The sequence below is a fragment of the Tamandua tetradactyla genome, chromosome 9 (genome assembly GCF_023851605.1).
Source record: "Tamandua tetradactyla isolate mTamTet1 chromosome 9, mTamTet1.pri, whole genome shotgun sequence".
Classification (NCBI taxonomy): Eukaryota; Metazoa; Chordata; class Mammalia; order Pilosa; family Myrmecophagidae; genus Tamandua; species Tamandua tetradactyla.
Genome location: NC_135335.1, coordinates 30,419,105 through 30,437,039, shown reverse-complemented (window position 1 = coordinate 30,437,039; position 17,935 = coordinate 30,419,105). Strand labels below are relative to the sequence as shown.

The window sequence follows — 17,935 nt, the reverse complement described above, 5'->3', positions numbered from 1 at the left end:
CACTCCTGCTTACCTGTGTTGGGTCACAGTTGGAATTGCAGCCACCTCCCGACCTCTTTCATGGAGCTGCATATTTTCTAGGCAAGTAGATGTATTTTGTTTGAAGGATAGGGATGCTTTGGGAAATATGCCAGGGCCTTGCATGCATCTGAACTCGACTCTGAAATATTACCCTGAATTCTAAATCTAAGTAGAAGCTGCTGCTTCTTCGATAAGTGACCTGATGCCGGATGAGCCATGTGGAACGCTGAGCTGAGCTTCGAGGAGTAGACATATATTTGGAAGGATAATTTGCTGGTTATAATTCTTAGACGCCTTGAGAGGCCGAAACACAGCCTCTTAGCCTGTTGCCTTTGCATTAAGTTCCCAAGCCAGCCAGCTGGGCAGGCCCTACTAGCACAGTTTTGGTTTTTGGTTTTGTTTTTTTTGTATGCTGTATGACGGGGTCACATTTCATGGACCAGGAATCGAACCTGGGCCTCCCGCATGGCAGGCGAGAATTCTACAACTGAACCATCCTAGCACCTCCACTAGTGTAGATTTTGCATTAAAATGAACGTGAGGACAGTAAAGCCATTTATGGCAGGAAGACACACAGCTAACCACACAGGGACCCAACGTAAGAGCCACCTCCTGTGGTACAGGTGACCTGCTAGGGACTCTCCCAGCAGGAAAACACTTCAGTATAGTGATAATAATAATAGCTAACTTTATTCTGTGCCTTCTTTGTCACCTAATTCTCACAACCTTCCTGAGATGTAGGTCCTATTATCATCTCCATTTCACAGATGAGGACACAGAGGAATTCAGTAACTTGTTCAAAGTCACAAAGCTAGGAAGTAGCAGTGCCTGGATTTTAACCCAGGTCAACTGGCTCCTTCTTCTGTGAGCGTTCTTATTAAGGAGATTCTGTATATGTTACAGTCTAGGCTGAGTGCTGTAACCAAGAGACTCCCAAGATGTAGAGGCTTTCATAAGATGGAGGTTTAGTTCTCTCTCACTTAACCAGCCTAGAGGTGAGCAGTTCATGTTGATGGAATCACTCTGCTCCGGGACCCCGTTTCCTTCATCCTGTTATTCCACCACTCCTTGGGGTATGGTCTCCCTCTGCGTGGCCAGAGCTGGGTGACTGCCATCTGCCTTCCAGACCGTGGGAAGGAGAAAGAGAAAGCCTAAGCAAGCAACTTGTTGGATTTTTTTTAATATACATGTTTATTAACAAATCTTCACACACATATATTCATTACATGGTGTACAATCAGTGGCTCAGAATATCATCACACAGTTGTTGTATTCATCACCATGATCATTTTTTAGAACATTTGCATCACTCCAGAAAAAGAAATATAAAGAAAAAACTCATACATACCATATGCCTTACCCCTCCCTCTCATTGACCACTGGCATTTCCTTCTACCCTAATTATTTTACCCCTTATCCCCCCTACTATTTATCTATTTTTTAATCCATATTTTTTACTTATCTATCCTACCCTGGATTCAAGGACGATCAGACACAAGGTTTTCACAATCACACAGTCACATTGTAAACGTTATGTCTTTATACATTTGTCTTCAAGAATCAAGGCTACGGGAACACAGCTCAACAGTTTCAGGTACTTCCCTCTAGCCACTCCAATACACCATAAACTAAAAAGAGATATCTACATAATGCATAAGAATAACCTCCTGACTCTGAAATCTCTCAGACATGGAGGCTTTCTTTTGTCTCATTTCTCTCTTTCCCCTTTTGGTTGAGAAGGTTTTCTCAATCCCTTGATGCTAAGTCCCGACTCATCCTGGGAGTTCTCTCCCACATTGCCAGGGAGATTTTCACCCCTGGAAATCATGCCCCACATAGGAGGGAGGGCAGTGAGTTCACCTGCTGAGTTAACTTAGAGAAAGGCCACATATGAACAACAAAAGAGATTCTCTCGGGGTGACTCTTGGGCCCAATTTTAAGTAGGCTTAACCTATCCTTTGGAAGGATAAGTTTTCATAGGGGCAAACCCCAAGATTGGCCTATTGAATTGGTTGTCCCCACTGCTGGCAAGGATATCAGGAATTCTCCAAATGGAAAAGTTGAATAGTTCTTCCTTTCTCCCCAGCCTCCCAGAGGGAACTTTGCAAATTCTTCTTTATTCACTGCCCAAATGACTCTGGGATATATTAACCATCAAAATCTCACACCCTATTCAAGATTCATGTACTTATGGTGTCCAGCTAAACTGACCATACAAGTTAAATTAGGAAATACACGACTCAAAGTATAAATTTTGCACCAAATAAACATCTCTCCCTTTAGTCTCACACAGAAGTTGAAGTTTTAAAATGTGGATGATATTATCCCTTTACCCTGTATTCTGAGCTGCCTTAGTCTTATCCATATCAGCTTCATTCATAACCGTACTTGAAGTCTGATCCCTTTTTCACCTTTTATAATACTACCTTTATGGGGAACTGCTGACTTTCATAGCTTCTGAGCTCCAACTCTGAGTCTCAGGTGTCATATAAATACCCGAAGTTTCTGGGAACAACTAGGTTATATACAAACAACTCAGTATCTCAGAATTTGGAAATAACAGTTACAACTACTGAATATATGTGACAAGCAATTTGTTTTTAAGTAGGTATTGTGAAAATGGCATGCTTCCACTCATATTCCATTAGCGTTCACTTCCACTCCATTGGCATTACTTAGTCATGAAGTCCCACTTAGCTACAAGGGAGACTGGGAAATAAGTTCTCTATCTGGGCAGCCATACATCCAGCTAAAATTCTATTACTGTGGAAGAAGGGAAGAAGAGATCTTTGAACAGTCAACTTGACATGAAGACCATCTCTTCTTTCATGTATATTAGTGCTGGTCTGTAATAAGGAAAATGCTGATGTATTGAGTGTTATTGCAGTAATTTATTCATTCAGTAAATACTAAGTCCTTCCCTTGTGAGTACCCCTGGAGTGAGCAGTTTGGGGAATGCCAAGAAGCCTAATTCACTGTCTCTGCCTGTGACACAGCTGGAAGATGAGACATCAGAAAAGAGTAAGAGAGAGTTGATTTGTGGATTTCATTTGTTCATTCATTCTTGTTTATTCACATGTATCTCATTCTAAGAAAAGACCTGAAGTGGTCCATGAGTAGTAGTCTCTAATTTGCAAAATGCAATCACTGCATTATCTCTTTCCTCTTCTTTTCCATCGCACAAGGGAGGCAGGGTAGGTTCAGAGAAATGACATGATGTTCCTGAAATTGCATGACTGACTAGTAACGGAGCCAGGATAGGGAGCTCGGTTTCCTGGAAAATGTAGTGTCACAGGCAAAGACAGATTCAAAGTCAGGTGGATCCAAGTTCTAGATCTGACTCATCTAGTTAGTAGCAAACAGCCTCATCTCTTCGAGCCTCTGTTTCCTCATCTGTAAATGAGTGCTAAGGCTTCTTACAATCAAGTGACTGCTAGGAGGATCCACTGAGGTAATGGATTAGATAGAGCCAATCATGGAGTCTGCAGGGAAAGTAGATGCTCCCAGGGTGAATGCCTCCTTCCCTTCTGGCTTCTTCTGAGTTCTCGGTCCCTGACAATTTGTACTACACGTTCACCGATGTCCTGAGAATTCATGGTGAGAACATGTTCTGCTGCTTCAGCTGGGGCTTGGGAACACAGCCAGCTCTCCGCTTTATTATGATTATTTAACCTGTACAGACAAATTGTCTGGGTTTCTTACATATGCGTGACCTATTTCACAATGAGAAAACAACTCAAGCCCTGCGGAGCTGGGCAATCCTGACCCGTGTGTGGCTGGAGTTTAGGCTGGGGATGAAACTGCTGAGGTGGGTTGGACACTCATTGGGAGGCTCTCCTGCCCTATACAAAGAATTGTTATTTTGTGTTGTTTTTCTAATCTGGAATATTTTAGTGATATTCAGGATACATAAAATCTAAGGCATCTAAATACAGAGTTACAGATAACCATCCTGAAAAGGTTATACTAGATCTCAATCTTTTTGCCCTGTGTTTCCATTTTCAGAGGTCTTCTGTCTCAGAATTTAGGTTATGTGCAGAGCGAAGGCTAAATTGAGTCCTGAGAGGGCAAGAGCAAATATTCTGTAGATGACATGGCTCTCTGGTGACTGTGGGCTCAGGATGAGCCCTGGCTGCATCCCGCAGTCCCCAGGCTGAGACATGGCTCAGGTCATCTTGAGGATACCCCCAGGGAATGGAGGAGTGAGAGGAGCCAGCAAAGGTGAAGTTGGCAGAGTACTAGGGATGAATGTTCCCCAAGCCAACATATCCTCCACAGAGAACCTAGGAGAAAGATGGGGGCAGGGAGGTCTGATGTTGACGTGGTCACACAGCCAGCACCTATAACTGGTGACTTCATGGCATCTCACATGTCTATTCCACGGTCCGTGACAGCAGGTAGACAGATGATCGCCAGGGTTCTGCAGCATGTGGAAGGCATGTGCTTTCCAGAAACTCTCGGTTTATCAGGTCTGATAAGGCAGTCATTCCAGTGGCCTGGAGGGGGAAATGCAATAAATGCCAAAAGAAAGATGTTAGCAGAGTGATAAATTAGGTGTTAAAATGCCTCAAACTGCCTAATCCCTTCTGTTCCAGGCTGGGTTTGCTTTTGTACATTTATATAGAAATACATCTTGGCCATGGTTTGTAATTTTCTAGTTGAATAACTTCAGGGGAGGCTCACTTTGGAATTTAATTATCCTTACACTGGGAGAGCTTTGTAAAGAAGGTTCAATGCTTAGACGAGTGGACAATTCCAGACATCTTGTGGCACTTATCAGGGACGAGAGTTATCTTGACTTCAGGCTATTGCTGTTCTGTGACATGTATGATAATGTTCTTTTGATAGTCCAGGGATCAAGATGGACTGGCCCAAATTAAATTCTACACTGTAACTAACTGGGCAGTAGGGAAGTCTCCCCTTCACTGGATACCTGACTAGAGGTTTTGAAGCCAGAACCTGATTTTGGCAACCCTAATGCAGTAGTACCACTGTGCTTTTTACTGAAGGCCCAAGCCAGATAGAGCTTCATTGTATGCTAGAGGCTTAATGATTGGTAAGGAACGGTCCATTGTGTTCTAAGTAATGGTAACATAGTCCTGTGGGGAAACTGTGAACTGAAACTATGAAACTACTCAGTGACAGCCTTTTCAAAGCCAGGACCCTCTGCAGGAATATAAAATGTAGCTGTTTAGGACATAGTGCTGAAAAAGGCTCAGAGGTTTCCTGGGTTCAGCAGAAAAAGAAGCTGTGATTGATTAGTAATGTCTGCTCTGAGTTCAGACGGGGGCATGATGGCCCAAGTGCCAATGTTTGTCATCTCACCATTTCCTGGATATCTCCCTGGTGCTGGATGCTATGTTGGGTTCTCTCCATTCACCCTAACAGCAACTCTGCAATAAGTGGTGGTGTCATTCCCACGGGAAGATGTTCATGGCACAATGTTAAGGAATTAAATGCAAGATCCAAAGTGTATGCTGACATTTATGATACAATGTGATCATAATTGCACGTTAGAATTATAATTACAATTACTCATGGTAATTATAAATTATACATTTATAATTTAATTACAAATGTATTTCAATATATATGGAGAGAAAAACCCAGAGGGAGATAGACGAGAATGTTAAAAATGGCTGTCACTGGGCAGTAAGGTGATGGATGGATTTTTTTTTCCCTTATGCTTGTCTGTAGTTTTCTATTTTTCTACAATGACACATATTCCTTTTAAAAACAAACATAAATTATGCATGAGCTAGTGGGTGGGTGTGTTTTTAATATTATATATATATATGGAAGCTTGGTGGCATGTTTTTTTAATTTAATAAATTCACCAGGCACATTAATTACCACTGCTCCTTGATTTAAGTTTTAATCAAATTTCACTTTCATCTGGGCTGAAAGATTTAGGTAGGTTCCCTCAGTCAGTTCCTCAGCTACTAATACTGGACAGACTGTGACCTTCTTCTGAAAGGATGAACAAATGACAAAATATCACCAGAAATCAGAAAAACACAGCTGCCCAAAAGAAGGGGATCCTTCTGAGGAGTCAGAGAAATGTCTTTTTAAAAAATGCCATAACTACAAGAAATTTTAGAAAATTTCAAATACCACTCAACCAGATAAAGTAAGAATGAGTGCTTATGAAGAAGGAATGAACGGATTCTGGAAAAGATTCCAAGAGGATCCATAGCTTGTCCAAGGGAATGAGGGAGTGTCTTTGGAGTACTCAGCTCAGAACCTGACACATAGGCATTCAAAATAAGTTATTATAATTTTAAAAATAAAAATGTAATTTATTTTAATGCATAGATACACACACACTATGTATTGATATAAAACCTGTTTTTCTAATGTTTTCATATCTTTAGTTTATAAGGGGCTATGCTAAGCGTTTTTGTAACCTTCAAGTTTGTACAATTCTGCCATGCTCGATTCTTCTCTACCTCTCTGTGGACGCATGTGGGGTACCAACCAAAGCCTGCATTTGGCTGTGGCTGCTGGTAAGCCAGGTGAGATCCAGGGAAGCTGTCGTTTTGCTGGGTGCCTGCTTCCACTCAGATTGCTTTATTTCTATGATGAGAGCCTTTGTCGTTGGCATGTTGGAGCTGGAAGGGTTCCATCTGGGCCGCAGCCAAGAGGCAGTGAAGAATTCCTTTAGATTTAGGTGAACTGACAATCAAAATCATTGCTCCCAAGTAAAAATATTTCAGGTCGTGGGTCCCGGTGGGGTGGGGCCCAATCAGGTAGAGGCACACGTGGGAACCCAATGTATTAAAAGCCCAAACACAGAGACCAGAAAAGCAGTAGGTGACCTTCCAGGTAACAGTCTTTCAAAGTGCGAGCCTCCATTTGCATATTGCCAAACGTGTCATGCACAAAAAGGGATAAAACCTAGAGGGGGAACTGGTGTTTCTCAGGTTAGGTGCAGAGCTGGCCATTTCAGGAACCGTTAATCATCATTCCATCTGCAAAACCCCTCGTGGTCTACAAATGAGGCAGATGAAGTGCCTGAGTGCCTTTCTCAGATACCAGTAGTAAGGTTCCCAGCCAGGTAGGGTTCATTTTCAAAGCTTGCCCCTTCTTTCATTCCTCCAAGTTTCTGTTAATTCATTTCCGTCTAGCAATGTTTTTCCTTCTCTCTTACTGGTCCGAAGAGGAAAATGAAAGTGAATGGAGTTGATTTAGCATGAGTTTCTTAAAGTCAGATAGATAAAATCTCATATATATATACATATATATATATATATATAGAGAGAGAGAGAGAGAGAGAGAGAGAGAGGGAGAGACTCTAACTTAATGAGTGGCCTCCAGGGCTGGTACAATGCATAATAAAGGAAAAGGCCCATCCTCCTTTTCATTGAGGGACACAACAAAAGTGAATGGAGCCCAATTGCAGCAAAAAGAATTTGCACAAAAGGTGAAGAAGGAACTCCTGGCCTTAAGAGTTCAAGATTGAAATAAGTGGCCCACATTCACATTTGAGTGCCTTCCTAGTCCTGGAAGGAGGCAGGGGGTGGCAGAATCAAGGCACTTACTCAATAACCTAATACATGTAAAGTACCTAGCTCAATAAATAAGAATTTCTTCCCTTTTGCATATTGAGGCAGCTTAGAATGTGCAGACACTTCCAGTATAAACATAGAAATAGCCAATTGCAACAGTATGGCATAATCAGGAAATGAAATTTGAACTGTGGCTGGGCACTGGTTACCCTGGAGGCTACAGATTCTTCTCAGAGCACTTTAAAAATAGGATGGCTCAAAGACAGAAGAAAAAAAAGGAGAGAAGGGAGAGAGAGAGGAATAGCGTGGCTTCCTGGGGCCTGGGGCAGGTGGTGTGTGCAGGGAACGTTACAGACTCTTCTGGAATGATGATCTTTAGAATGATGCCAGAGAAAGCTCATAAGAAAGGGTGAAGCTAAGTGAAATAAACCAGACACAAATGGACAAATTTTATATGATTCCACATCCACAAAATATCTAGAACAGGCGCATTCGTAGAGACAGAAAGTCGATTAGAGCTTGCTGGGGGTTGGGGGGAGGGTGAATGGAGAGTTATTGCTTAATGGGTGCAGAGTCTCTTTTTTGGGGTGATGGAAAAGTTTGGGTAATGGGTGGAGGTGAGGGTAGCACAACCCTGGAAATGTGATTAAGTGCCACTGAATTGTCCACTTAAAAATGGTGAGCATGACAAAAAAAAATTTACTGCATTAAAATTAGAAGAAAAAACAAAAACAAATGCAGAGCGTAAGATGCAGGAAATGTGGGAGTAAGTCTTATTGGCTTTCACTTTCACCTGTCTTCTATTTACGTGAGCATTTGGGTATGGGTGGGTGTGTGCACCCTGGAAAGGAAGTGGGAGGCCAGCCTGGGTTTGCCACATTCTCTGCTTGTGTTTGGAGCAGGTGGCCTGAGGCAGGCTGGCACCTCAGAAGTGCTGTCCGCAAGGGAGGGGAAGGGGAGCAGCACAAGGGACCAGGGACCTCACCCACCTGTGGCAAGTGCACCCCGGGGCCGCCATCCAAGCAGGCAGCATTCTCATTTGCATGTGTGGGACCAGAGGTAAGCAGTGGGTGGCAGGGGGAGGATGTAGGGAAGAAAGATTTCAGGCCCCTGAACAAGGTCACAGCAGGAAGTGGACAGGCCACCTGGGGTGGGACTGAGTTCTCGGGGCTGCTGACCTAGAGGGTCAGGCAGCAGTCTGGGGGAACCAAGAAGCTTTGGGGCGAGATGTGCGTTATTGGGATAATAGGGAGAACAAAGAAATTGTTTCCCCTCGACCTCCTTGAGGAAGGGGGAACTGTGTCTCGCTCATTTGGGGGATCCCTAGCATTTGGCATATGTATATTTAGTAACTCATTGGTGAGTGAATGAATGAATCAGTTGATTTATTTCAGGGTGGTAGAATAAAAGCAGACCTGCCATTGGTTTTCTCAAGCCAATTTGGGGGCTACTGATGGCTTCTATGAAGAACCCCCCCCCCACCAGCCAGAAGCCATTCACCATCCATCACCCCCTCAGGACCTCAAACAGCACACACCCCCTCTCCCAGGGGTAGAGTGCTCATGAGGAACAATTTAGTGCACTAGTTAAGACCTGTGATTCTGAAGTCAGATTTTCTCCATTCAAAACTTAGGATGTGTGTGATTTGTGCAAAATACCTAACATCCCTGTACCCATTTCCTCGATTGTAAAATAGCACCTAATCTTCACTTAACATTTATACTGTGGGCACGGTGCCTGGCATGCCGAGAATGTTAGCTTGGGTGTGTTGATCACTCGCTACCTGCTGGGGCCTAGGGTCAGCGCTTCATTACTTACACAACCTTCAGCTCTCCGTGAGGTAGGCGCGCTGTTAATCTCAGAGATGCTGTGCCCGACGCATCCAGTTAGCAAGGGATGGATCCTGAATTCAAGTCTTGAGAGTCCGATTCCCAGGCCCCAGTCACCACACAATACTGCCTCTTTAGGAAAGCTTGTTAGTGCTATTATCGTCAGTCAGGGTTTCTTCAATTTACCTGCTTTTAATGATCTTTGTCGAATGTTATATCTTCACCCGCCCAAACTCCTCTTGGTACAGTTGTGTTACCTGAAAAAGTCAGCTTCCCAAGGTCTTCTGTTTTACCTTATTCTTTATGATGTGAATTTAAAAAAAAGTTAATATAGGGGCAGATGACAGCATTTGAAATAAGATCTGTTGGCTACATACCTGTTCTGGGTTTTGAGTTGGGCAGTTTTCAAAAGGTGTCTTGAAGGAGAGAATGCTTCAAGGACCTTCTGCTGTGATGTTTTAAATTCTTAAAATTTTGTTTTCTCTTTGGAAAATGCCTCTATTGAAGATCTTCCTTTTAACGAGAGACTGAGATTGGGTTTGGTTTCAGAGATGATTCCTGTTGTGTTCCCTCATTTTGTATCAACTTACAAGCCGTTGATTAGTCTCTGTACTTGTGACATCCCAGTTGAGAAGCTGCCAGTGTTTCCTGTCCCCTGGAGGATATAATAAACAGTTTGCTCTGTATCAGGGCCCTCTGTAGCCCAGCTCTTCTCCACCACTCTGCAAAGTTTTGCTCTCTGCTCACACGAGCCTCATGAACCCACCAAGGCTGCCCATGCACCATGAATGTCTCCTCTCTTCTCCTGAAAGCCCTTTTCAGGACCACCTAACCTGTCCTACCTAATTCTCCCCTTCCTTTGGGCCCAATAGAATTTCCATCCTCTTAACTGAAGCACTTATATCAACCAGGATTCAGTTCTAGGCACCGGAAGCCTCTCTAGTCATGCAAAGTGAAGAGGGGTTTAATATGGGGGGTTAGGTGCTTTCAAAATAGTTGGAGGGGCTGCAAAAATGATCTCTAGGCCTCTAGGAATACTCCCTTGGCTATTTCAGCTCATGGTTGTCTCTCCGTTCTCTGAGTCCCTTGCAGCATGCATACATTCATTCATTCATTGCATGTATTCATTCAGTATTGTTGGAACAGAGGCAGTCAAGTGCAGCCCAGCTAGGGACAGGATGCCAAGATGAATCAATAAAATATGGTGCCTGGCCTCAGCAAGCTCATGGTCCATTTCTGATAGGTTTTGATAAATACTGTATATATATATATATATATAAATATATATATAGTATTTGTATATTATATATATATATATATATATATATATATATATATATATATATATATATAAAGTATTATAGGGCCATAAAAGAGAGCAACTAACTCAGTCTAGGGGCAGCTTAGGAAGAGCCTCAGGGTTTAGAGACGGGGAGGTGTTGAGTCTGGGCTTTGGGGAGGGAGTCAGGCATAAGCCAAATCAAGGCATCCTGGACGAGGTGGGGCCAGGTAACAAAATGCTCTTTGTTGGTCAGTGCAGAAGGTGGGAGAAATGCAGGGCTGGGGCAGGAGAGCAGAGAGCTAAGCTGGTCAGGGTGAGGGGATCTTAGGGGCGTGATCTGACAGCACACTGTGACATGATTACCTGGCATCTTCCTCTCGCTGTTCAACTAGAGAATATGTGTAGACATCAGAGACGGACTGACTGTGTTCAAATTCTGCTCTCACCACCTTCTCGAGCTGTGTGACCTTGGGTAAGCTGTTTGACCTCTCTGGACTTTATTTTTCTCACCTGTAAAATGGGGGAAATGAGAACACCCAGTTCCAGGGGTTCTTGTGAAGGTTCAGTGAGTTATGCATAACACACTGAGACCAGTATCTGGCTAAAGTAAGTGCTAACCGATAGCGCTGGCTATTATTATTATTTTTTAATGCTTTTAAAAATTTTTTATTCCGGTAATGTTTATGCAAGGCTGAAAGTTCCCATTTGTGCAACTTTCAGGTATATGGCTCCAGGCTGTTTACATTCACAATGTTGTGTCACCATCCCGGCATCCATTTCCAAAATGTTTCTATTACGGTAACAGAAACTCCATACCCATTACACCTTAACTCCCAATTCCCTGCTCCCGGGCCCCCCACCCACCCCCACCCCCATCCCCGGCACCCCATATTCTAATATCTGACGCTTTGAATTTCCACATTCTAATGATTTCATATCAGTGAGATTGTACACTGTTTGTCCTTGTGTGTCTGGCTTCTTTTGCTCAACATGATGTCTTCGAGGCTGGCTATTATTATTTAACGACTAACTCTGCACAAGCGCTGGGCTAGGTTATTTTCCATAAATTCTCTCAACCGGCCCTCATAAAGGCCCTCCAAGATAGGCAATATTGATCTGTTTGACAAAGGAGAAGTCTATTTCCGGCTCCATCTATGAAATTTTAAACCCCTTCAACATGTCTTGTTCTATTTTTGTCTCCCCCACGCGCTGTTCATGCTGCGGTTCCTCTTGGAATCTTCAGAGAGGAGGGGGCAGGGAGTTAAATTTGGATTTCAACCGAGCCCAGAATGCTCTCGCCTTCCTTGGGGGAAAGGGCTCCCCCACCCTTCCCCCCCACCTCCTCCCTGGATCCTACACCCGGGTCCCATGGCAGATGTGCCGTGCCAATTCTTTAAAGTCATGACATTTTGCAGTCAGGAGTTTGGTGAATGTGCATTCAGTGCCCTGGCTGAGTGAACGGAATGCTTTGGAAATGGAGAGAACTACACGTCGTCCTGGCCCAGAAAAGTCAGGGGACCCCTCCCGTCCCCCTCCATTTGAGGACATGATAAAGGGTCAGTGCAGCCAGTGCCCTTGAAAGATATCCCCTGACCTAAACCAGGGCTGCTAGAAGAAATACCGCGCACTGGCCGGCTAAAACAATGGGAATTTATTGGCTCACAGGTTAGGAGGCTGGGGACCCAAAATCACGGTCTTGACAGGCCAGGCTTTCTCCAAAATCTGTAGCTTTCTGGTGGTAGCCTTCCAGCAATCAACTGTCATGTGGTGGGCAATCTGTCTCTTTGTGTCTCCAATCTCCTTTGTTTATGAAGACCTCCACCATTTGGATTAAGGCCCCGACTCGTTCAGTTTGGCCACACCTCAGCTGCTAACATCTTCAGAGGGTCTGTGTACAGACTGATTCACTCCCACAGGACTGCGGATTAGCACTTGAGCATGTCTTAATCAGGGGATGTGAGTCAATCCCCACCAGAGGCTCACGTTGATTGAGGTCCTACTCGGTGCCAGATTGTGCCATCAGCTTTATGGCCATCAACCAGCTTAATTCTCCCACCAGCCCTGGAGAGGGAGGCATTGCCACCCCCTACTCTTTAGTTGCACAGACGGGGGCTACGAGAGCAAAGTGCAAAGACCCTTAGGGAGCAGATGGTGCTTGGCCGGTGGAGGTAAATTTCTTTCATCTCAGCACTGGTCTCTGCCTTTAAAGGTAGTGGTGGCTGCTGCAGTGTTCCCCATACATCTTTCCAGGGGACCCTGTGCATGCCCACATTGGGCCAGGTGCTGGGCGGTAGCTGGTGAGAAGGTGGCTGTGACCGTTTTTGCAAGCGGGCCCCTCATCGTCCAAGGAGCAATGGAGAAGTCCAGAAGGTTGGACATCTCAAAACCCTCTATGAGGAGGCACCGGTGTCCCCGTGTCCCAGGCAGAGAAACCGAAGCCCACAGAGATCCAGGAGCTGTGGGGAATGGCTGGAGCTCAAACTCAGGCCTCCAGCCTGCAAGTGCAGCTCTCCTCCCCTCCTCCACGCCACCTAGGGAACCCATCTGCGCCGTTGGAGAAAACGGTTTCCCAGTGAACGGCTACGGCGAGCTTCCTCTGTGCCAGGCGAGGCCTGATGTGTGTGCTCTCTACACTTTTTCTTGTTTAACCTCCCAGGGCTCAGTGGGGGAGGTGGTGTGATCATTCCTACTTTACAGGTGAGGAAACTGAGGCCCAGAGAGGTTGTCCCTTGAACAATGAATCAACAAAGGAGGGATTGATTTTCCAAAGGAGAGGGAAATCCGTTTTTATCAAACCGGAGTGTGGATAAACCAGCCCCAGACTTAGAAATCGCGAGAAGCTCTGCAGCTCGTTCAGCTCAAGGGCTACATATGCTTTCCTTGGAGCTGCCCCACCCCCTCCCCGCGCTGGCTGCCAGGCGGGCCACCTGCTCCCGGGGCCGTGCCTCCCTCCGACAGTCATCGCCTTCTTCCAGAACGATGGGCTCCCAACTGTCTGCAGCCCTTAAAGAAGTTCCAGGAAAAAAAAAAAAAAGGACTTCGCCAGCCCCTTCTGCGACCTAATTTTTGCCACTGCGAGAATTGCCTAGTCTGCATAAATGGCTCAGCTGAACTTCCTCTGCTGGGCTCTGTTGAGATGGCAGGATACCAGGAGGGGAAGGGAGGGCATGGCCCACCATCCTTGGCACCTGCTAAAGGCCCACCCATGTCAGCCATCAGACGGACATCCTCTCTTGTCCTCTCTGCTGCCTTCTCTGCCTGTGATCTTTGCAAAGCTTGTCAGGCCAGCTCCCTACTTCATCCGGAGGTTTCCTCTGCTTAGACAAAAAAAAAAAAGTAAAAAACAAACCCAGCTCCTCACTGCAGCTTCTGGGGCATGGTGGCATCTGGCTGCTGCCAGCCTGGGTGAACCCCATCCTCCCTCCAGCACGGGTTTCTGGAAACAGTGGCCATCATGCAGGGCCTGCCATGCCCGCAGCTCTTATGACACGCATGTCCCATTGTTCTCTCCCTTTGTGCCCATGACGCATCTCACAGTACAGTCATGTGAGCCTTCCTTGTTGAGCGTCTGTCCTTCCCACTAGACTGCAAGCTGCGGGAGAGCAGGGACGGTGGCGTTTGTTCACCTTCGTGTCACTGGCGACTGGCACGTGCTAAAGCTTTCAGCCAGTATTTCTGGAATGTCTTCGTGAAAGGAAGGTTTACATTGCTGGATGAGCCTGCTGTGAGGTAGAAGCAGTTTCTTTTCTATTCTAACCCTGCAGAAGTGGAAGCTCCGAGCTCTGGGTGATATGCCCGGGGTCACGTGCGGCAATAGGGGAACTCGGACCCGGCCGTCCTTGCTTCCAAGTTTGCAGTGGTGGTTTGTTTACTCAACTGCTTGGTTCCTGGATGTTTTCCAAGCAGAAAGATCGTCACCAGGTTTTGTGAAACCTCAAAGGAGAAGTTTCCTAGGGGTGACCAGTGTCCAATGGTCAAAGTAGAGGTCCCATCAGAAAGCCTCAACCTGGGGGCTTTCCCTTTCCACAAAGAAACAAACCCTAATCACACATATCCCAAGATAAAAGCTGGATAGATTCCAGGCAACATGGCGGGGAAGCTGGGATTGGGCTGGGTCCTGGCGGTGGGGCAAGGGGCTAAGGAGAAGAAAGTATCAGAGGGACAGGCGCTGCTTCAGGGTTGGGCCGCAGGCTGGGGCAACAAACATGGTGGCTCTTGCCTACATCACGAGAGGCAAGAGTAGTGGGTGGAGCAAAGCAGTGGAAAACCTAGGTGCCAATTTGGCATCTGGAGGTACCTGCCACTTGTTTTGAGTTTGGGGACAGAGCTCCAGACTAGGGGACTGGACTGGGCACAGGGACCTGATGGAGGGGTCAGCCAGTTGGTCAACTGATCCTTATTAAAGTCTTACCACTTGCCAGTATTTTACTCAGCTAAGGATGTAGTAGTTGAACCAGACAGACCAGAACCCTGCCCTCATGGAACATTCTAGTTAGGGAAGACAAAAGAAAGCCCCACCAATTTGAAATGTGAAAAGTACTTGTGTATTTTGCAACTTTATAGTGTTTCATTGTTCATTCCATGAGCTCAAAGGAATAGATGGGTCTGCTGTAGAGACCGCTGAGTAGTCAGGAAAGACCTCTTGGAGCCTGAGACCCAGGCAGCACACAAAGATGGGAATGGAGTGGGGGGTGCGTCTCCAGCAGAAGTCTCAGCAGGTGCAAAGGCACTGGGGTGGACACACACTTGTCAGCAGTGTGCTCAGGCTGGCTCAGGCCAACTTGTGCCAGCCAACTGACTGCATCTCTTCTCAACTCTGCATTCTGTGACACGCATCGAAAGCTTGAGGTCCACCAGGATGAACGTATTCACGGTTCGAGGCTTCCCCTCCCCCTGTGGTTAGACATTTGCCAGCACATCCCACCTGGCAGAGCTAGCTGAGCACCAGAAGGCAGGCCCCCATGCTGTGAGGTGAGCAAGGACAGAAGGAGAGGAGGTGAGGCATGACAGAGGCAGGTAGGCTTTCTGCGGCAATGGGAAGTCTCTGAAGAGTTTTGAGCGGAGAGCTAATATGATTTGATTTTAATTCTGTCAGTCAGATTATACAAAACCAAGACTCAGGATCTGGGAAACAAGTTAAGCGTGGGGAGGGGGAGGGGAGGTGGACTTACCGGTATTAGGGGTGCAGGCAAGTTGCAAACCAACGGACTAAGGAGAGACCCACTTAGCACTGCAGGAGTTTAAGAGTCTAGCAGGCCAGTGTCAGAGTGTGGCTCTGAGTCTGGGAAGGGCAGCTGCTGCTGAGCAGCCCCACAGGCAGTGGGACGGCCAGTTGGTCTGCTCCATCTCCAAAGGAATGACGGCAGCAAGTTCCCGAGGGCTCCATGGCTAAAACCTGTGCTTTGCCCAGCGAATCCCCCAGGGAGACAAATGGCCCCCAAGTAGCTGTATGTTTCTATGCCAAAATGGCCACAGGGTCCCCACTGTCAGATTCCATCCGGCAGCACTGCTGACTGCCAGAGCTGGAAACCGTGATCAGAGCAGGTGCCTCTCCACCTTTGCTGCACGTGAGAACCGCCTGGGAGCTCTTACAACTCCAGGAGCCAAGGCTGTACCCAGCCCCATGGAATTAACGTCTCTGGGGGTAGGGCTCAGGTATCAGTACTTTTAAAGCCCTTTTGGTCATTCCAACGTGTATCTAAGATTGACACCAACTGGATTAGAAACGTCCATGGAGGAAGAGATCCTGTATATCCACACTTGTTGACTTATGGGAATGGGGTGGATTTTATTAGCAGTATATTCCAGGCACGATGGCAATGTCTCGTGCTATTCACTTGGGCACTAAGTGAAAACCCAAGGCCCTTGTTTATCACATGGACCCCTGCACATGGCGGGGGGCTGGCTGGCTCTACTTTCCAGCTTGATCGTTTGTCAGTTTGTATTAGCCATAAGCTGAATGAACGCAGCGGCTGCCATGTCCCTGAAGGATTTTATAGTACGTGAGACATCCCTTCTGGAAGTGTAGCCTCTTTTGAAGGTGGGAGATGATGACTATTTAAAGGTTCCAGGCATGCCCCTCCAAGAGCTGAGGGAAGGACAGGAAAGAAACCCTAGAAAAGCTCAGGTGAGCAGATGTTGTTTGCTCAAATTGACAACTGACAGACCAGCGAAAGTTAGACATTCCATGTAACAATGAAGAAGGAGGGTGTGAGATATTTTTCTTGTATTTTCAGGAAAAAGGCTGGGGGGAAGGGGACAGCTGTCTAAGGTGACTTTGGAAGTTAGGCTGATGGGGTACCTTGGAGTGCTGCTCAATGAATAAAATAAGTAGCGGGGTGACCATGTGAGTGCCTGTTGAATCTTTGCGCAAGTGTAACAGAGAGGTGTTCTAGAAAGGACCCAGGCTTTGGAGTGATGCATTGATTCATCCAACACTCAGGGAAGGAGATGTGGCTTTGGGGTCCTGCTGGGTATAAGGTGGCTAAGGTTCCTGCCCTGCTAGAGCTGAACCCAACATCCCACCCTAACGTTGGGGGGAAAGCCAGGAAACGTGTAAGCAAAACCAATAGACAAAATAATAACCAACCATGATGCATGTAAGGGAAAGAATAAAGTTGGCTCAGAGATGGGGGTGGGGAAGGGCCTCCACAGGGCAGAAGGCCTCGAGTAAAGAGACGTGAAGAGGGGATGGGATGTTTGAAGCAGCCTCATGTATAGAAGTCATGTCTGTTCTCAGACCTGAAGTCTGAGGAGCTGGCCGTAGGAAGTCTGGGGGAGAGCAAATTGGGGGAGGGGGAGAGCTATGGACACACATGGCCTTGCTGTCCCCATTATGCTCCTGGTTTCTATTCTGAACAAGTGGCTGCCTGTGGGAGACCCTGAATTCAGGTGATGACACACTCTGATCTGGCATGTCCCTAACTTCCGGTGTGACTTACCGAGCTTGGCTTCTACGCCCTGAAGGTTCTCTTACGTGGCTATTTGGGCACAGAGCAGAAAGCCCCACCAATTTGAGATGTGAAATGTACCTGTGGGATTTTTTTCCCTATCTGTTTTTTGTTTTAGCATGGGCAGGCATCGGGAATTGAACCTGGGTCTCCATCATGGTAGGTGAGAACTCTGCCTGCCGAGCCACCGTGGCCCTCCCCGTACCTGTGTATTTTTAAACCTTGTAAGTGTTCCATTGTTCATTCCATGAGCTCAAAACTATGCTGGCCACTAAAGCAAGAGGGAAGGAGAAGTCTTTCCCTGTCCCCCAGGAAGGTGGTGAACCGGTGGTGGAAATAGACAGA

The 17,935-nt window shown here is 46.3% G+C and overlaps 1 protein-coding gene and 1 long non-coding RNA gene across 8 annotated transcripts in view; one reads left to right on the top strand and one right to left on the bottom strand.

Annotated features, from left to right (window-relative positions):
* MGLL (monoglyceride lipase) overlaps positions 1-17,935 on the top strand; it is a 175,734-nt gene that overhangs the window by 66,045 nt on the left and 91,754 nt on the right. The gene's annotated exons all lie outside the window — the stretch shown is intronic.
* Positions 4,014-11,140, bottom strand: LOC143646904 (uncharacterized). The gene is made up of 3 exons (XR_013157737.1): positions 11,004-11,140; positions 9,736-10,013; positions 4,014-4,517 (listed from the first exon to the last, which is right to left on the bottom strand). It is a non-coding gene; the product is annotated as an uncharacterized LOC143646904 (long non-coding RNA).